This window comes from Danio aesculapii, chromosome 5 (assembly GCF_903798145.1).
Source record: "Danio aesculapii chromosome 5, fDanAes4.1, whole genome shotgun sequence".
In the NCBI taxonomy this organism is placed as follows: domain Eukaryota; kingdom Metazoa; phylum Chordata; class Actinopteri; order Cypriniformes; family Danionidae; genus Danio; species Danio aesculapii.
The window spans coordinates 38,801,122-38,823,190 of NC_079439.1; the positions used below are offsets into that span (position 1 = coordinate 38,801,122).

Consider the following 22,069-nt stretch of genomic DNA (forward strand, 5'->3'; position numbering starts at 1 on the left):
TTTCAGAATTGTGTTCATGTATTGTGTTCAAACAGCTGAAAAACACTTGAGTGTGAGTAAATGGTGAGGAAATACTTTTTTGGGGGGTGAAATCTCCCTTTAACCTAAATTATATAAAAAAATAAAAAAAAGACATTTTATGGTTGATGCATCTCTTTAAAATACATCAAGAAACACTAAATATTATGTTTGATTATCAAGCTCGAATGATAACCTTTCCATATACTTCATTGCACCAGTGACAATGTCCATTTAGTTTCCTTTTTAGCTGACCCCTACAGATAACTGACATAAAGGCTCTTGAAAATGGACACCTTATGATAATCACTAATTGCTAGTGCTGTCAAACGATTAATCGCATCCCAAATAAAAGTTCATATTTACAATATATATCTTTGTGCATACTATGTATATTTTTGTGTATATCAATATATGCATTATTATATTGTCTAAAATATAGTATATTTTTATATATATGTATATATTAGGGCTGGGCGATTTAATCGAAATCTACATTCAGAACCAATAATCGAAAAATATTTCCAGGTCATTTTTTTTTTCTAATTACCTTACCGTGTGTGGAGTCATGTTGTGACCCTGCTCTGTTTGTTACTATTGTGTTACTTTGCACTACATTGACATTTGACGAAGCTGTGCTAGAGATGCCTTGAGACGGCATACTTTATATTTCATTAAAATTATTTTTTTTGTTAACCTTTGTTTACAGAAGATGCAAGAACGTTTACAAATTAATTATAGAATATGGAGAATTTAGAAGAGATACTGCTTATTTTCTACTTTTAAAATGAAAAACTTTGAAAATAATTTATTTTGTTTCCAAAAGTTACTTATGTTCACTTTTTTTAATAAGAACAAAGGCACATTTGGTTTCAGGCAATGTGTGTTTTAATTTCAGTTGTTCAACATTGATGTTCAATCAATAATCATAGATCGTAGATAGTCTGTGTTCAATTATTTTGATACAAAATACAGTATACAGTATAAATTGTACTGTATAAATTATGCATATACAAACTTTACCTTGGCTTGCAGTTATTCGCGATTAATCATTTGACAGCACTACTAATTACATTTGTTCCACTTTCCCACTAACTTCATGCTGTCGTAGAAAACTTCTGACTAGTTCTCACTCTCACACAGATGATATAAGTGTGTGTCGTGGCAGGCAGATGACTGAGATGTGCGTTTTCTACAGTCATTCCTGATTGTTTGCTGTCTGCGACGTGTAAATCACAGTAGAATTACAGCACGAGTGGAGATCTCTATAAACACCAAATACTCAATTAAACTGCACTGCTCCTAAAGTGAGCGTAGCACGTCCACCGATGGATTCTGTTATTTTGTTCAACAGAAAAAACGAAGGCAACTGTGAATTCCATCGATCAGAGCCGAACTCCTGCCTGCTGAAATGTTACATGCACTTGTCTTGTTTTGTGTCTTCACATGCCAAGTTGGCACTTAAGGGCCGAGCGTGTGGGCATGAGGATTTGTGATGACTCAAACTCTTGAGATCATCGGACTAAGACTCAGTCAGCTGGTGTGTAGGAAAGTATTGACAGGGCTATTTCTGTGTTCTGTTGGAGGAATGATTTACAAAACTTGTAGCCAAAAAACAGTCGCTCAAAGTGCTCTCTGAGGATTTGGTCACTAAAGCCAAATGTAAACATGTATGTCTTCTTGTTATGTAATGTATTCTAAAAGTGGCATTTATTTTAAAGAAATTGGGCTCGGTATGATTTAGGCGTTGTCGACCAATTTGGCATCGTACGCGGGACTGAATGGGCAGAGCGATCGGTGTCGTCCACAAACTTAATCGGTAAAAAAGGTGCACAACCAACAGTATCTGGGGTTTTACTAAAATTACTAAGCACAAGTGTGAAAGTGAAAGATTGAAGCAGTTTACTGACGCTGTGACAAATTAGCTGATGTATTCAAAAGACCAAAGAGTCGTTAGATAGAGACAAGATGAATTAAATATCACGTTTAACAACTATCCAGCGGTACATCCTTGATAAACTGTCCGACGTGCACTGCTCTGGAGCTGAGACGATCGTATGACAGCGTGTGTGTTTGTGTATGTGTGTGTGTGGTCATGTGATGTGCGTTTTCAGCAGACGGACAGCTGTTCAGAAATGCTAGGTAAAACACTGTGTGGATGTGAATCATTTTCGTTCTAAAATGCCATTTTAAAACTAAGATGTATTAGTGTAAACGGGGCCTAATTGTGTATTTTTCGCGAGTGGGGTTTGCGACAGGTGGCGGGGCGGAGGATCGGCGATGCCGGCTCAGTATCGTGTTGCCCATCGGCCATCTATTAGGTCTCCCCCGCGGCCAAAAGGTCCAGCATTTGTCCTTTTAATTATTTTATGTAATTCAGTATTATATAATATATTTATTATATAATTAATATTATATATTTGTATTCAATATATATTCCCATCACGTCTGCATTTATGAGGCTGTTTGGTCACTTCATTCATTTTATTCTGATCAGATATCCGATCACTCAAACCACTTCAGAAGGTAATCTGGGATGCATTCCAGATGAAACTGGACATGTATAATCATTCATAAATTAATATAAATAAAATAAATTATGACCTGGAGAAAATCTGACCTGCGCCTGCAACACCTGGAGGTGCGCTTTTCAGCCAAAATTCTATTAAAACATGTTTACTATAAGCATAAAACATGTTCTAACTTATCAGGCCTGTAGCCAGGGGAGTTCTGAAGACCCACCCCTCACTGACAAAGGACCAGAATTTTACAATGAGCTCATTTGTCTTATTTTGACTGCTGTGCCATCATAAATAATGACCAAACGGAATCATTTGCTGGCTGTTGCTTCGGTGGGACTATATTCTGATGTAAGATAAGTCTTCTTTCACTACTGTATTGTTCTTAAACAGAGAAAACATTTTACAGGTAACTTTATTCTAAATCTTGGACCTTATTTCTGAAATAAAAATGAGCAATAAAAAGGTGTGAAGCACCTGAAGTGGACCATATTAAATTAATATGAATATATTTGGGCTATTGTTGATATCCAAGAATTTTAAAATGTACTTTTGTTTTTAACCAAAGAGGCTAGAAAAATTCTGCAGAATTAATTATTATTATTATTATTATTATTATTATTATTATGTTTTAATTATTGTTTTTTTTTTTTATTGAAATGGCCAAATTGTGACTAAGGGCAGTTGCATGTGCTGGCCAGTTTGTTTTTTTGTCTAATAAATGACAGTAGGCTACAGTTTTTTTACTTTAAATCTTTACAGGTTCTTATTTTTTTCCTAATGATATGATGTCATTTTTTAAAAATGTTTCTTTATTGCTAATTTTTATAAAATATTTTTAGGACATCAAAAGTGTGGTTATGATGACATCTGACTAGTTAATCCAGCAAAAAAAAAAAAGTCACTAAAATACAGTATTTAAATCTCATAGTTAAATAGAAACTGAGCCGTATAACTGCAAAAGGGTCCACTTTTTGAAAAAAAAGAACCCCTCTCACCAGGCTGGCTATGGGCCTGTTACAATATTGAGTTACTGTAGGATTGAAGTACTGTAGGGTCTGACAGAGCACTTGCTTATTAAAGATAGGTGTCTTTGATCAAGGTTGCAGCTGAAGGTAGATCTCCAGGAACAGGATTGGGCACCCCTGACCTACACCTTCATTTACCTAAAAAAACTCATGAAAAATTCATAATTTAGAATAATGTTTATTTGTGAGAACTTCCTGACCCCAGAGCTTTACATGCCATTTATACAGATTAATGAAAGTTTAGGCAATGTGTTTACTTTTGTACTTTTTGTCTTATTTAAAGACAGTGTCTTATCACTGTCCAATGCGAAAATCTGATTTTCCTTTTATTTGATGCATTCAAAATAATGAATGCATTTCTTTTGTGTGCGTGATTCAGTGTGGCTGCGTTAATTTTAATTACAATTAATTTTTAAAAAACGAATAAAAAAAATAGTCACTCGTATTATTTTTTTAAAAGTTGTTTAAATATTACTTAATTTTTAAAAGTAATGCGTTTTCTTTACTCGTTACTTAGAAAAGTAATATTATTATGTAACTCATGTTACTTAGTACCCCAACACTATGTATGTATTATTTTCTTTAACACTTTTGTTTTTCTTTGGATCTTGCAAATCGTTTTTGTAATGATGTTCATATTTTACTGTTTTTGTTTCTACTTTTTTTTTTTTTGTTTTTTTGCAGTGTCCTATTCTAGGAATCTATTTTTACAAATATATCTGAGAAGGCTGCTTTTGTGGTTTAGGGTCTCCTATATGTACAGTTGAAGTACCGTTGAATTATTAGCCCTCCTTTGAATTTTTTTTTTCCTTTTTTTAAATATTTCCCAAATGGTGGTTAACCGAGCAAGGAAATTTTCACAGTATGTCAATAATATTATTTCTTCTAGAGGTAGTCTTATTTGTTTTATGTTGGCTAGAATAAAAGCAGTTATTATTATTTTTTTTTAAATCATTTTAAGGACAAATTATTAGCCCCTTTAAGCTATATATATTTCGATAGTCTACAGAACAAATCATCATTATACAATAACTTGCCTAATTACCCTAACCTGCCTAGTTAACCTAATTAACCTAGTTAAGCCTTTAAATGTCACTTTAAGCTGTATAGAAGTGTCTTGAAAAATATCTAGTCAAATATATTATTTACTGTCATCATGGCAAAGATGAAATAAATCAGTTATTAGAAATGAGTTATTAAAACTATTATGTTTAGAAATGTGTTAAAATGTGTTGCTAATAATTCAGGGGTGCTGATATTTCTGACTTCAACTGTATACTTGTCTATTTATTTATTCATTTGTTCGTTTTCCTTCGGCTTAATCTCTGAGGTCGCCACAGCCGAATGAACCACCAACTATCCCGGCATATGTTTTACGTAGGGGATGCCCTTTCAGCTGCAACCCAGTACTGGGAAACACCCATACACTCTCACCTTTACACATCATACACTACGACCAATTTAGTTAATCCAAACCTGGAAGAAACCCACACCAACAAGGGGAGAACATGCAAACTCCACACAAGAAATGCCACCTGGGCCAGCCAGGACTCGAACCAGCGGCCTTCTTTCTCTGAGGCGATAGTGCTAACCACTGAGCCATCATGCTGTCACATACTTATCTATATTTGTACTAAATATTTTAAAGCTTTTAATCAAGATCCTTTCCCGAGAGCAGCTCACTTAATGTCCTACACTAATTTTCAGATGCACTCATATCAAACCACAGTATATCAATACAAATGCTATTGCATCGTGCTGTTTCATTTTTATAAAAGATATGATGGTTGTACAAACTGAGTACTACTCAGTCTTACATGTCTTATCGCTGCGCTGATAGCTGTCACTACTGCAAAGTTTCTGTCACAGCTTCCTGTAAGCGAGTCTGAACCATTAACGCTGATCTCAAGTCACTTCTGCACTTTCTGCTCTAATGGCTCTGCCAGGTATTTGATTGGTCTTTTGATTCTCTTTCATTTTAAAGACTGTTTAAAGGTCTTAACGTACAGGATGATGATAGAGATTCACATAAAATATTATCTGTGAACTTTTCATCATTTTTTTCCCTCCCTCTCCACTCTTCAGCCATTTTCTTTGCTTTGCTGTGACATTTTATTCACTACACTAAAATAACGATACAATTATTAGCCATTTTATTATTTCAAATTATTCCCAAGTGATGTTTAACAGATCAAGGATGTTTTTCACGTTGTATTTCCTATTGTGTTTGTATTTGTATTTGTAATATATTTGTCTACAGAGCAAACATTTGTTGCCCAGTGACTTGCCCCTTAACCTATCTTGCCTAGTTAAAGGTGCAGTAGGTGATTGTCTTCAAAAACATTTTTGTTGTGCTGGTTAAAAGTCTCTTCACATTCCATTACTAATGATTAAAGTAAATGATCTAAATGCATTTATACGTATTTTTATATTTTGTGTAAGGTATAACACTAAAAATGTTCATGCAATTACATATTGTCGGGCCGACAATTCCCATAATTCTGATAAGAAGCCCACACTGTCTGTCAACAAATGTAAATTTGTACATCTGCACACCCATTCACATGACGTGCACAAGAGAGAGAGAGAGAAAAAGAGAATGACAGAGGTAAAAACAAATGCTGAATCAAATCTTTAAAATCCTGAATCAATATTGGAGTTACTTTTCCACACTGGAGGAAGGATGGCACCACGGCTGAAGTATTTCAGTCAGACAGGTAATGTAATGTTTAAAAACTATTTTAGTCACTCAAAGCTTATGTAGATTTTGTTGTAACGTATGGGTTATATGCACAGAAGTGTTGTTCAGCCACTGAAATCTTCCGGTGAAAGATTGATGTGACTATTTTCAATTTTACAGCATTGATAATGTAGATTTTTATTTAGTTTAATAACAAAACGTAAGTAAATAGCACTATTCCCCCTAGCCTGCTTTACTGAGGTTTTTTATTCACATTGGTTCATTTGTGAACAACTTGTGACACGCTCTCTGTATTGTTTACCATGCTACTCTGAATATTCGGTCTGAAATGGCATGCAACTATGGCTTAGTAATAAGTGTAATTCCTGCACCCAGCCGGCCAACCACTAAGCATACAGTAGTTGCTTTAGGACAAAGCGCATGAGAGAGTGAGACCAGCGATCCTTGCATGCATGAACTGCATGCTACACAACTGAAAATGTGCTGGATATAATAGTGTTTCGTTGGGAATTGTAGTATTATAAATTACTATAAAGTTTTCTAACTGGCGAATGACATGATTGAGTGCAGTGGTTCCCAACCTTGTTTTGCCCAAGACCCCCTTTTCCCCCGGAAACTATTGTAAGGCCCCCCTCCACATTTAATGATCGCTAATATAAGTTTGCAGTAAGGGTGACCAAAATGTTGTTTTCAGACTAACGGTATGTCTATTAATATGTCTAGATATGTTTGTGCACAAATAATAGCCTAATGTAAAATATAAAAGCAAAACATCAGTAGGCCATTTGTAACCCAAAAACATAAGCTTTTGCTCCTTGCGGTCAAAAAAATGCTCTGGGCTTATCACTGGATTGGAGATGAGTCGTTTGCAAATGTTTTATTAATTTGCACGGTCTCATGCGTTCGTTAGCAAGAACTTTGCCGCAGATAATGCACTGTGCCCCCCAACAGAGCTTACTAAGGCCCCCTTGTGGGACAGGACCCCCCTTGTTAGGAACCACTGATCTAGTCGGTTGTCAACTGTCATCTTAAGGTGTGCGTTCGAAATTTCAGGAGGTGTGGCTTTGGACCGCAGGGGAGGGATTGAGTTTCAAAGATATTAAATGCTAATGGATAACATTTTGGCAGATCACCTACTGCATGTTTTTAAGCCTTTAAATTTAAGCTGAATACTAATATCTTGTAAAATTTTATATAGAAAAAAAGTGTGATATTTAAATTAGTTATTAAAACTTATGTTTTAAGATGTGTTGAAAATGTCTCCCCGTTAAACAATACTATTTCACAATATATGAAAATTAATCAAAAATTCACAGAAATAGTCTTCAACTGTATTTCACCCGTCCCTCATTTCTTACTGCCTTTTTTAAAAATCTATTTTCATCCCTTCCTGCCTTGTCAGCTATTTTTCTGCCCTTCCTTAGGTGCTTAATCAAGTGAGTTTCTGCCGTTCTCTCTCTCCCTCTTTCTTTCTCCCCCTCCCTCTCTCTCTTTCTCTCTCTCTCTCTCTCTCTCTCTCACTCACATGTACTTTGACAAATGCGGATTAATTGTGGATTTTCTTTAAGCTTTAAAAATATTTTGCTAGATCATACAGCTCCACCAAACACTCTCAGATAAAATCCTTCATGACATGCTGATAGTCTTGTGGCTTTTATTCCCACTTCTCTTCCTTCATCCCTTATTGTACCTAATTACACGACTTGTTTCAGATGTTTGCCTTGTTACATGATATTTTGCATAATTTCTACATATCATAATGGCTAAGTCAGTAACATTAAAAGTTTAAAGAATTTGTCTGATCTTGTCAATCACAAAGAACAGAAATTGCAAGACATTAAAAAACATTTGCTACAAACCCAAAACCTTTGTACAGCTACATTTTGTACAGAAAATATAATGAATGACCTGATCTTTAAATATTCACTTTTTCTTTCAATTCATTTTTATTTTCATCCCAAAACCTTAAAATTGAATTTAACAATATCAAGTGTTTTTTTTTTTCTCAGCTGCCCATTTACTGTCATCATGGATAAATACTGACTGCCTATTGTGATTCCAGCTTCAGTAGAAATGCTGCTCTTGTTTTTATTTCGCCTCTTGTTCTCACTGAGAGCAGCATGTTCTTTGAAATGTTCTCCGCTTGAGCCCACACAGTTATTGAAACCCACTGTTTGAGTGTGTAGCACAAATCTGTTCACAGTGACCAGTGTGATTTTAAAATTCTGTATTTTTATAGCAGTCATCTATGCTGAGCCATTAATATAGCCAGTCAAGGAAACCCCAATGTTCTTTTTGGAAAATAAATGACTAGCCAGCCAAATAAGTAACAAATACAGAATTTACAAACATTTCTGTTTGTTTGTGTTTATCTTAAAAGCATAATTCACCCAAAAATGAAAATGAAGATTTTTGGGGGAAAAAGGATCATTGACATCCAAAGTATTTCTGGAGAATTTTGTAACTTATCTACAGGGTGTCTGCAGGGTCTTAAAATGTCTTAAATCTCAGAAGCTAAGTTTTAGGCCTTAAAAAATCTACTGAAATATTGTGTTGTAGGTCTTAAATCTTTTTAACTGGTCTTAATTTTCCTTTCTTCATGTATAGCTACTCAATCTGACCATAAACACCCATACAATCCCAAAATCTTTTCCAACTGGGATATTAAAAAAAAAGTTCTTGGCATTTAGCCTTGTACAAGTCTAAAGTTTCATTCATAATTGTGTTAGAAAGGTCTTAAAACGTCTTAAATTTAACTTGGTGAAATCTGCATAAACCCTGTATCTAAGCCGCATACCTGCTATGTAGATATCAGAGAACAGTTTAACTTATTGAATCAATGCACTTTACAGCATCTAAATTAAGTCCACATGAACCGGAAGCTGCAACCTTTTTTATTTCTTTCTTTTTTTTTTGGTATTGTGACGCAGAAAATGAATATTAAATGAGAAAATGGTGGGCGTGACTTATTTTTTCTGCTATGAGCTGATTGGATGTAGTAAAGGAAACATTTTATTCAGGAAGATTGGGAAAATGGTTTCGGGAGAGTTATTATAACCTAATAGACATCTCCTTCTCACCATTTCTTTTTGCTGTCAAAACTGACAGTTGGAGATTTATGGTTCAATATGGTAACTATTTCACGAAGTTTAAGGAAAGGCTAATTCGGACAAATTCATGTGTTTTCGCTCTTATAGTAATGTAAGATTTTTTTTTAAACCCAAGCTCTCATTGGGGTATGAGCAAATCATACTAAAATGAATGAGATTACAGTTACAAACTGATTACAGTTAATAATTACAGTGAGATTGTGTTGAAATGTCAGTTGCTGCCTTTTTTCCATTCTTTTATTTTATATATATATATATATATATATATATATATATATATATATATATATATATATATATATATATATATATATATATATATATATATATATATATATAATTTATTTATTAATTTTTTTTTAAGTTGAATGAATTTACCTTTTATAGGTCATTTCAGCAGCATTAAACCGATGGAAAAATTCAAGTGGGCCAATTCCTACAGAGTCAAATATTTACCTCCATGAGATAAAATCTCAGCAAACATGCAGCTTTTTTTTTTCGTACATCATGAACTCATTTTGAGAAAGTGGAGCAAAGGTTGGTTTCGCTTTTTGGTCTCAAGTTGATTGGTATGAAACATTTAAATTATTCATCTTTTATTTCCGAGTTCGGGACATTACACAGCTGCTTGCTGCGCATGACATCAGATGTCCTGTTTGAAGCGCTCGTTGAGATTATTGTAATGTTTAGCTTTAGGCTGTGCAGGTGAGCTCTGAGAGCTGCCAAACGGGAACTGCTTTGGACAACAATGAAGGTGTGTTTCATATTATTAGTGCCACGTTCACCACTGCATAATGCAGTCATATGAAGCACAGAAACAGCAGTGACGGAAGGGTTTATAATAGCATCATTCTTGCTCTCTCTTAAATACACACACCCCTCTGTCCTCACCCACTTAATTAAGTGCTAAATGTGTGGTGAGGGTGAGCCGTGGCTATTCATAGAAATGTATTAATAGAGTGATTAAGGGGTAAGGAGGGCACTGAGAATGTAGGATGTAATGGGATAATAAACATTTGCTTTGTCGTGTGTGAATATGATGAGGCGCAAATGAAGGAAGAGTGAAGCGTGTGTGACTGCAAAAATATGTCACATCTGATTGTTCAGGTCATCAGAGCACCATCTGTACCTGCTAGAGGCGTGTGGCTGTGCATGTTTTTGTGACACACAAGGACACACATTTTTATAATGACATGGAGAGAAGGGGACTTATGAGGACATTGCCCCATGTGACAATTTTTCAAAAAGGCTTATCAATCATACAGAGTTAATTTAGTTTTTTTGAGAAGGTAAAAATCCACAAGTGAAGTCTAGTGTTAAAAAAAAGGTCACATTTATATTAAAACAATGGCAATTTACAGAATTTTACATTAAAAATATACTGTTAAATATTTATTTTCATAAAAATTGTAAAGAAATTTCAAAATTCTATGGTAAACTACTGCGGAGGTCACCAACCTTGTCTCTCGAGAGCTAACTTCATGCAGAATTCAGCTCCAACCCTGATCAAACACACCTGAACCAAATAATTGGGTCCTGAAGCAGCACTCGGTAATTACAGACAGGTGTGTTTGGTCAGTGCTGCAACTGAAATCAGGTTGTTGCCAGAAAGGATACATCTATGGCCAGAAGTTAACGAAAATTATTTAAATAATTGATTTAATTACTCATTATTTGTATTTTATTAACATCTCCCCTTACCCCAATCATCACAGTTGGGGCTGCACAATCTATCGTTTCAGCATTGATATTACAATGTGCGCACCCGCAATAGTCACATCGCAAGATATGCAAACTTAAGCCTCAATTATTGTTAAACAGGAGCCACAGAGTTATATTTAATTACTGTATTTATACTGAACATATATATGATTTATGCAACAATCTTGCTTATAATTTTTATATTGTTTCGAATATCTACATTTCAAAGCAATAATAAGACTATTTTGCTTCGCTTCGTTTTTCTTGTTTTAAGGAAAAACTCCTAATTTTGACTTAATTTTTTTCTTAAGTTGAAAACAAAACAATATTGATTAAGAATTTTAAGATGTATGGACTAGAAATGAGACAAAGGAAAGTAATAAAATCATTTATTGCATTGTGATTATTTAATTTCTGTACCTGAATATTGTTTGACACCATAGAAAACCATATAGTGCTGTTCAAATCTTGTGAAACTCGCAATATTTATTGCAGAAAAATAAATTGTCGCAATATCAGATTTTTCCAATATTGTGCAGCCCTAATCACAGTAATGTAAAGCAGTTAATTTACCAATTATTATTCATATTATTTATTAAATTACTCATTATATTGTATTTTATTAATGCCTACCCCACCTCAACACTGAACCTACCTCTCACTGTAATGTAAAAATATTAATTATTATTGTGAAATGTCACACAAACTATGCTATGTTGATATGAGTATCCGCAGCTGTATCCCATCTAGACTTTATCTTGACATCTGCAGGAAGGTAGCTCTTTAGGAACAGGTTTGGTGACCCCTGGTTTATAGAGTTATGCACCTTTTGTACACAGATAAAAACAGAACCATAGGCATATGGGGATGAGAAAGTCATATAATGAACCTGTGCTCGACATAAACAACTTTCCCACAAACAGAGAAACACTATCACTACTAGGGCTGGACAATATATCATTTCAGCATCGATATCATAATGTGTGCATTTCCAGTAGTCACATCGCAGAATCTGCAATGTGGAGTCTATTATTGTTGATCAGCAAGCAAGAATGTACACTGAAAAAAAATATTCAAAGATGATTTCTTGGATTTACTAAATTTTTTTACGTTAAGTGGTTGTAAACAATTTATTTGTGTTGAATTTAAACAAACAAATTAAGTTGAATATTGCTCAATTTAATTTGTTTGTTTAAATTCAACACAAATAAATTGTTTGCAACAATTTTGCATGCAACATTTTTTTCAGTGTACAGTGTTTACCTTTTACATTACATTTGATTATTCTGTAATGGGGCAGGACAAAATAGCGATATGCATGAGGTGGCATTTCTCGTAATGGCGAATTGAACATATCAATGTTGCAATTCTAAGAAATATATGTGCTGTTAATAAAAAAATGCATCTTATACCTTTTTGATGCATTATCCCTCTTCATTTACAAATATCATGATATATTATGGATGGTTTTCTTGTGATGTATTGCTGATATCATGATCTATCATTATCAGGGGCAAATTATCATGATAATATCGTATCGTAATACTGTTCCTGAATATCTGATGTCTTGTTTCACTTATCTTTGCTCTATCTTTATTTATTCTTGTAATTTCTTTGATTCAGTCCTCTACGAGATTAGTACAATCAAAGTTAATAATTTTAATCAAATAGTTATTCAAGTCATCTGCTGAAATTGTATTCATGTCGCAATATAAATCGCAGCAAAATAAAATATCACAATGTCAGATTTTTCCAATATCGTGCAACCCTAATCACTACTGAACTAAACACTATCATGGTAAGTAACACACATACAATTAATGCAATAACAATATATATCAACATTTGCTGTAGCATAAAGTGAAAATTTCCTACATAAGTGGAAAAAAAAAGACTATAGTAATGTCAACAAAGATGCATAAAAAGTGAAGTGTCATGAAGGGAATTGTGAGAAAGTCATTGTACGGTTATTTACCTTGCATATAATAAACTGTTGAAATCACAGCCCCTTTTACAGTGTGTGTGTGTGTGTTTGGTGTAGGGGGATTAGGAAAAAACAGTTTGTACATTTACACACTAAATTAAAAACATTTACACCTATAAAAATGTGCACAGTCCACAAAAACAAACCTGCGTCTGTGTGGGTTTACTAGTATTTGTAATACTTATTTTATTCTCTGTACTTTTCCTTCCTTTCTGTAACTGCACATCTCATTCTCACTAGCTCACATTATTACACAGTGCTGTCGTGTCACACATTTGTCTTGTTTGTCTCTTGTTGTTGGCTGTGTTATAGGATAATATTTGCTTAACTAATGGAGTTAGCTGGGATTTGTGCTGTTAATGGACATGACTGTTTATTTGCCAGCCTTTAGTGTTTATTTGTGAAAGATGGAGAAACATAATGCAAGCTAATATGCATATACTGTACTGTATGGTGTTTTGAAGCCAATAGATTTGAAATGCAACAAATGTGTTTTAATAAATTAATTTAAAAGAATAGTTCCCACACAAATATCCAGTCTCCTTACATAAAGATATTTTATAGATTGAGAAGACTTGCAGCACACATATAGGCTTTGAATGACAAGATAGTAAATAATCATGAACATTCTATGTGGATAAGTATAAATATTGATTTGTATTGATTACACATTTGTAGCATACTTGTCAGTCCCTTTGAATAAATTCTCTGCTACATGACTAATAAATGTAAAGAATCTTAAAATTGATTTGGTTGTTGAAGTCTTAAGATTTTTGTTTTGTGGTTTATTGTTTTCAACATTTATGTTACTTGCTGATGAATATGTGCAGGCTTGGGTGTTTTTTTCTGTTTTAAAAGGCACCTATGATGAAAATAATCTTTTGTAAGCTGTTTGGACAGGACTATGTGCAGGTATAGTGGATCATATTGGCATATTAGAGTGGTAGAAAGACAATAAGTGTCTTTTTTTTATTTCTTTATGTTAAAATAAGATGCAAATCCCGCCCATTTTGGTGCCCACGGCAACGTGATATAGGAGTGGAGTTTCTCTGCTCACCAAATTGATTGGCAGCCGCGTATTAACATGTCTATGTAGTAACTTGTATAATCAAATCAACAACCCAGGTTTAAAAGATCTGTTGAGCTCTCTGTGATCATCAATCATAATCAAATGTTATCAAGAATTAGTTCTACAAGTTTAAAATGTTTTTAAAACTGTGCATGTTTGTAACGAATTACAGAGATTTTACTGTTTTTATGACCACAGCGGCACGCCAGCACAATTATAAAAGAAGATGCTTCCATCCTGGATTGTGAACGTTAAACCAGGTTTATTTTGTACATTAACATAACGGATATTCATACAGACAGTGGATATTAATGTGTATCCTGTCACATTTGCATGCAAAAACAGTGCAAAGTAAACGTGCGTACTGTGTGTATGCGTGCGTGAACTTTGTAACTCCACAACAAATACATCAAATAATCATTGGGAAAGTCTCTGTATTTGGCTCTTCTTCTTTTTTTTTATTTTTTTTTTTAAACACGGCAATCTTTTATCTTCTGTTATTTTAGACCAAGTTTACCTGGGTGGGGGGTGGGGATTTGTGGTTGTTTTGTGACATAGTCATATGCTGTATGCTTACGAATGTATACAAAACTGAAATAATAAAAACAGTAGTTCACAAAATAATCATTGGGAAAGTTCTTACTGTAGTATTTCTCACAAAGGTTACGTGAGATCTGTTTCCTTCATGTGTCACTGTGCTGTTTATCTGACGCACAAAAGACTTATCTTAAATCTTGAAAAAGGGGTGAAATAGATGTCTTTAAGTTAAAAATGACCAATCTCAGACATTTCTTCTAAATGTCCAGTCAGAGGCATTCAGATTAGTGGCTGCTGAAACAGGTTTTGTTTGGTGTTCGTTTGTCCAAAGTCAATTTTGTGGGGTACCTTTAGATAAAATAGAAATATATAAATATAAATCAGAGTACACATTACTGTCATGTTTAGTCTAAATAAAAATGAAATAAAAGTTTGAAAATAAATACTTAGTTATAGATTTTTATTAGCTATCTGAACAATTTGATGGAAATAGTAAAAGAGGGCGCAGATGTGCGATTTGATACATCTCACAAAGCCTAGTTAAAACGGGCTTTGTCTAAATGCGTGTTGTGACAATGGGCCACACACTGCACCATTGATTTCTATCTGGTTGACTCAACATATTTTACGACGCGCGCCCCCCTAACACAATGGTTAGGGAAACAGTGGGTTCCTAAGCTTTGTTATTCAGCCTACAATTTAGGGCTGAACAATAATGGAAAAAAATTCACATTGCGATTTATTTATTTTTTCTCTGCGATATATATTGCGATATAAATACAATTTCCCCAGATTACTTAAATAGTTCTATTTGGAAAGATTAAATTGATTAGGATGATTTTGTAGGGAAGTGCAATATAAATAAAGGTTTAAGTTATTTATTATGTACATATAATAAACAAACTACAGTCATGTATAAACACAACAGAGCAAATATTAAAGTGAAACAAACCATGCTTTATGGTAACCGTAATCAGGTACAGAAATTGAATAATCAAATGTAAAATAACACTTCATAGTCTTCACCACATAAACAATTGAATAAAATTAATCTTTATTAGACTTTTTTTATGCACTAGTAAAATGCTTTAAACTCTCTTAAAATGCTCACACAGTCGCAGGCCTTAAAAACACATGCAGATGATAAACTTTCACTCTATTCTGGTTAAATTCTGCAGTGTCTCCTCAAATCTTGTGTGTTTAACCTGTGGTTTTTGGACGACTATAATCCCAACACATTATTACATATCCTGCGATGTGACTATTGCGAATGCACACATTGAGATATCGATGCTGAAATGAAATATTGTGCAGCCCTAATTTGTATTATCCCAAATGAATCAAAGAGTACGATTAAATTAAGCCAAATTCAGTTAAGAGTCTAAGAGTATAAATATCCAGCCATAGAATTTCCGTAAACATTTTTGGTAAGGCATATGTATGTCTTTTTGGATGAACTTGAGCTGCTACGTCCAAATTGACCACTGCTCGCGTATAAAGCATTCAACCCATGGGTTCCATAAAGCCCCTCTGAGATACTGCGGTCTCACCTGTCTACACGTCTCAAAGATGGAAAATTGTCATGTCTTGATATACCACTGAAATTTCTTTCATGTCACTGTCAGTCGGATGTGGGTGGCCTTTGATGGGGTCACTAACCGGATTCCAGATTTAAATCTCAATAGCTCAAAGAAAGACAATGACATCATGCTAAGCTTCTCCATGCCGTTTAGCTTACCCTCTAATCGGTCGCCATTATCTGTAATACCTTAATGGAGAATCCATAGTAGCTGAAGAGGATGGTGGGGCGAGTCAGAAGTAAGCTACAGAAAAAAAACATTGATTTTTATTGTGCGAGTGGTTAATTTGCTGTTGTCTCCGTTAGTGTTCCTGCACTGATTAACTCCTAATGAAAGCTTCTGTTAACAGATTCACTGTCCAGTTTATCACTTCAGACAGTGACGCATCTGCTCTGAGCTGCAGGCTTACAGCTACAGGCTCTGTGTCCTTTTAAAATCCTGTTTATTTCTTTCCCCATCACTGTAACTGGGAAATGGATGGTGTATATTCATTGGGGGTTTTAATGTGCGCTATAATTGTGGTGCTATGTTTGCCTGTGAGGAGAAAATTGCTTTGTGTGTTATGTTACCTGACCTGTACTTTTAGACTTAACCAACTTATGGCCTCCGATGATCTTTCTATCTGTAAATACAGCTTATAACAAGATGCATAGCGGGCCATTTGAACTCTTGAACTGGTTGTCGTGGATGTTTGTGCTGCTTTTCCACTGTGTTGCCATATATATAACCGGTTTGTATTGCTGTTTGAGTGTAAAGATGCGCCAGACTTGTTGTCAAACAGATTAGAGTGTGGTCACAGATGTTTGGAGCACATAGATGTTCAGAAGGGCTGCCAACAGTGACTGTACAATCATTTTGGATGAGTATGAAGCATCTGCTTTTAACTGCAAAAGCTGATATTACTTGCCACGCACATTAACCGCCTGTCATGTATGTAATTTTCCTGGTGAAATAATTTTGTTGTTGTTGTTGAATCGGATATGGCTGGAATGGAAAGAAACACCAAAAATGATTTGCATCAAAATTGTTTATTGCTGATGATTTTGTCATAGCATTTTTTAATGTAATAATAAAGATTAGAAGGTGTAACAGTTCTGAAAGAAGTGAGACGTTCGGGGTAATACTTTGTTCCATATTTTTGCTGGAAAACTGATTATAGTTGGCTGCACCTTGATTAAAACGAGCAGTGATTTTGCATATTGTTTTTAAATTGATAATTTTATTTTCATGAATAGTAAAATGTAATCTATTCCTGTTGTGACATATTGTTTTGTTTTTCAGCATTTCCTTCAGTCATTATTGCATGATTCTTCATGTTCATTTTGCTGCTCAAGAAAGTGATTGAGAGTGAAACATTTATTTCTACATACGTCTTTTCTTTTTTTATTTATTTATTTATTTTTATTTAGTTTACTTTTTTTATAATACAGAACAATAATTTAACAGAAGAACATGCTAACATACACTCACCGGCCACTTTATAAGGTACACCTTACTAGTATCGGGTTAGACCCCCTTTTTCCTTCAGAACTGCCTTAATCCTTCGTGGCATAGATTTAACAAGGTACTGGAAATATTCCCTAGACATTTTGGTCCATATTGACATGATAACATCACACAGTTACTGCAGATTTGTCGGCTGCACATCCATGATGCGAATCTCCCATTCCACCACATCCCAAAGGTGCTCTATTGGATTGAGTTCTGGTGACTGTGGAGGCCATTTGAGTACAGTGAACTCATTGTCATGTTCAAGAAACCAGTCTGAGATGATTTGTGCTTTATGACATGGCGTGTTATTCTGCTGGAAGTAGCCATCAGATGATGAGTACACTGTGGTCATAAAGGGATGAACATGACCAGCAACAACACTCAGGTAGGCTGTGGTGTTGACATGATGCTCGAACTAATTGGTACTAATGGGCCCAAAGTGTGCCAAAAAAATATCCCCCACACCATTACACCACCACCACCAGCCTGAAACATTGATACAAGGCAGGATGGATCCATGCTTTCATGTTGTTGATGCCAAATTCTAACTCTAGCATCTGAATGTTGCAGCAGAAATTGAGACTCGGGCAACGTTTTTTCCAATCTTCTATTGTCCAATTTCGGTGAGCCTGTGCTAATTGTAGCCTGAGTTTTCTGTTCTTAGCTGACAGGAGTGACACTCAGTGTGGTCTTCTGCTGCTGTAGCCCATCTGCCTCAAGGTTGGACATGTTGTGCATTCAGAGATGCTCTTCTGCATACCTCGGTTGTAACGAGTGGTTATTTAAGTTACTGTTGTCTTTCTATCCTAGATCCTAGAGATGGTTGTGCGTGAAAATACCAGTAGAGCAGCAGTTTCTGAAATACTCAGACAAGCCCATCTGGCAACATCCATGCCACGTTTAAAGTCACTTAAATCACCTTTCTTTCCCATTCTGATGCTCTGTTTAAACTGCAGCAGATTGTCTTGACCATGTCTACATGACTAAATGCATTGAGTTGCTGCCATGTGACTGGCTGATTAGAAATTTGTATTAACGAGCAGTTGGACAGGTGTAGCTAATTAAAAGGCCGGTAAGTGTATATCATTACATACATACACATACACACATATCAATATGCACATACATAATTACCTATATATACACACCACAAACTTGCATGTAAAAAAAAAAGCCAAATGTATAAGATTGCTATATTTCTTCCAATTACAGTCTACTTAAATGTGGATGTCTTTACATTCCCTATATATCAACCACTTTTCCCAACCCTTCAACACAAATGTCAGTTTTTCCATTACCTGAATTTCTTCAATTCTCAAACCACTGCTTGCGTTTCAACATTAAGTCTTTAAGTCAGTTCCTTGTTATAGTCTTTTTGCATGCCACAGGAAGAATCTCTTTCAAACATTTTAATTCCAAAAATACACATAAAGATGTGTGTCAATGCTGAGATGCAGTCCTGCTTAATGTTGTTGAAACAGATTATGGTCATAAATAGTTTTTTATTTGTTTATTTTTTTCAAAGCTCATGCAGATTAATTAGGTTCTAAACTAACCAAATTATACATTGGACAAATTATACATTGAAAATAAAAACTGAGGGAACAGAAGAGCCACACCTCATAAGTCCACCGCATGTCGCTCACAGACAGAAAGAGAGAAAGAGCGAAATGCATGGTGAACGACACTAAACAACAGAGAGAGCAAACCACACTTGGTCACATTTTCAAATGTTGTAGCACATCCAGAAAGCAATTGAATAAGCGAAAGGACATCGACTCTGACCTCTTGTCAGCACTTTTAACGAAGACGGACATAATCGCAGAAATGAATGTGGAAGCTCTTTCTTTTCCTCTCGGTCTCCTCTTTGACATGTGCTGTCACGGCAGTGGGTGAAGAGCCCCGCGGAACAGTTTTTGCCCTGCTTGCGCCGCCTAGCTAGAGATGTTTTGAAAAGACTTGTCTCTCATAATGGACATCAGTAGGAAATTCTTGACCGTTATGTAACATCAAGGAACAGGATTGGTGTTCTTTAATGTTCAGGAGAATTGTACTGGGATTTGAAATTTCTCATGTCTGCAGTCGTGTTGTATTTTATACCAGGTCATTAAACTCTTATCTGAGCACTGAGCTCTCGCTTGCTCACTGGCACTCTGCAGTCAGTTATGGCAAGCCATATTAATCTTAATTGTTTGTTCTCAAAGCTATTTGCCATCTTTTGTTATTATTACTCATAATCCTGTAGAGATTAGTGTTGTTTTTCACTATTTAAATTGTGACAAGCAGTTAAATGTCACTCATAGTAAACTACAGCTTTTTGTCATTGAATTCTAACTGGTGGTTTTTCATTCATCAACTAGTCTAGGGGTGCCCAACTTTTTCGTATGAAGTGGCAAAAACTAAATATTATTGATAGCCGTGGGCCGAAGATAACTATACCAAACGATTTTAAAGTTGCCATGGGTCATTTCCTAATATTCCTAATATTTAAAAAACAAATAGTAAACGCTACTTTGAATCGCATTACCTATGCAGTATAATGTTTTTAATTATAACTGTTGTGATTAAAAACATAAACAATCACATTTATAACACTAGTAGAGTTGAATAAACTAGTCAAGCAGAATCTGGCTTTGCCTTGATTTGCTCACCAAAGTCCTTTATCCGTCTGGTGACAGTATGTACATTTTAAACTAAATCTGATTAATTAACACCATTTAAATCTAAACGTTTAATTTCAGTTAGCTTTTTTGTAGCATAACAATAAAACAAACAAATAAAACGTTACATTCAATTTGAAATGACAATCACTAAACCATCCCCATCATTCTCCCTCTCTTCTCAAACTGGATGGGGGCCAAATCCCGCAGGCCCTAGATTGGGCATCTCTGAACTAGTCACTTGTGACTATCCAACATAATTTTTATTAGGTACTAATAAATGTTCCAAGTGCTTAGGTAGTTCTTTTATAATCATTGTAATTGAACACTGCTATGAGAAACATGGATATGTCCCAGTTAAAAACATTTGTTTTGATAATTTCTTTATAAATCATCACATCTAATAATTTATCTTAATGATTACTTATTAGTTTCAATATGAACATTACTTTAAACTTATTTAACGTAGAAATTTATAAAACTAGTGTTGCTATAAGGAAACTACAACAAATGGTTTCAATAACTAAATGAATGCTTGTAGTAAAGGTTCATTATGATTATTAGACTACAATGATTTGTAGGTAATGCTAACAAACTGGTACAAGTAAAACAACAGTTGGGAAAACACATAAACCATTAAAAAAGAATAATAAACCATTACTAGAAAACTGTGGTAAAACATTTACATTACTTTTATTCATTTAGAACAGAGATGCTTAAGCTAGGGACTGCGGGCTAAAGTTGGCCCATGGTAACCTTTGATTTGGCCCGCCAACCAATCAGATGGAGACAAATGATGGGTAAGTTTGGGGCGAATCCATCCAATCAGAGGTCGTCATTTCCAATTATAACTCAACCTTCTGTTTGTTTGTTTGTTTTTTTGCTGAGCTACACAAAAAGCAAAACTGAAATGTTTTAATTAAATCTTGTGAATTCATCAGAAGAAACTCTAAAACACCTTTTTTTAAAGATGTTGACATACATGTGTGGCACATTGATAAAAGCACTATTGGGAGACATATTTCAGAATTTTTAGAATACGGAGAGAAGTGAGTGTGTCCTGTTAGTTGTTTTTCAAGCACACATAGAATTCCACAGTGTTTTCCACGAATTATTGGGTGCTTATAAGAAGGTGTCTGGTGCACACGGAGAGATGCTGGTGGCAAGAAGGCACTAATTGGCAAACATGCATACAGTACTGAACAGCTCCAATACTTAATAGAAAGCAATGTTGGGAAAATATGCTATAAAATAACTAATAGCTAATAACTAATAATTTACTACTAAAGCTATAGAAGCCAGAAATATGTACCAAAAATTTACATGTATGTATGTATGTATGTATGTATGTATGTATGTATGTATGTATGTATGTATGTATGTATGTATGTATGTATGAATGAATGAATGAATGAATGAATGAATGAATGGTACTGACTGCAGCATATGTTTTTAGTTCATTGTAACTTATTAAACTAAGTTAATCATGTTCTAACTTAATTTGATAAGTTATACAAGCTGTTTTAAGTCGGTTTAACATAATATATGTTCAATGGACTCATAAGGTTAATTTGATTCAACTTAAAAATTTAAAGCAACCAGGATTTTTTTTCTTCAGTGCAGTTAAGCTATAAACTAAGCAACACCACTTGGGAAACATAGTTGAGAAGC

At 34.6% G+C, this 22,069-nt stretch overlaps 1 protein-coding gene across 4 annotated transcripts in view; it reads left to right on the plus strand.

The window, feature by feature from the left end:
* Positions 1 to 22,069, plus strand: part of klhl13 (kelch-like family member 13) — a 91,845-nt gene that overhangs the window by 11,462 nt on the left and 58,314 nt on the right. The gene's annotated exons all lie outside the window — the stretch shown is intronic.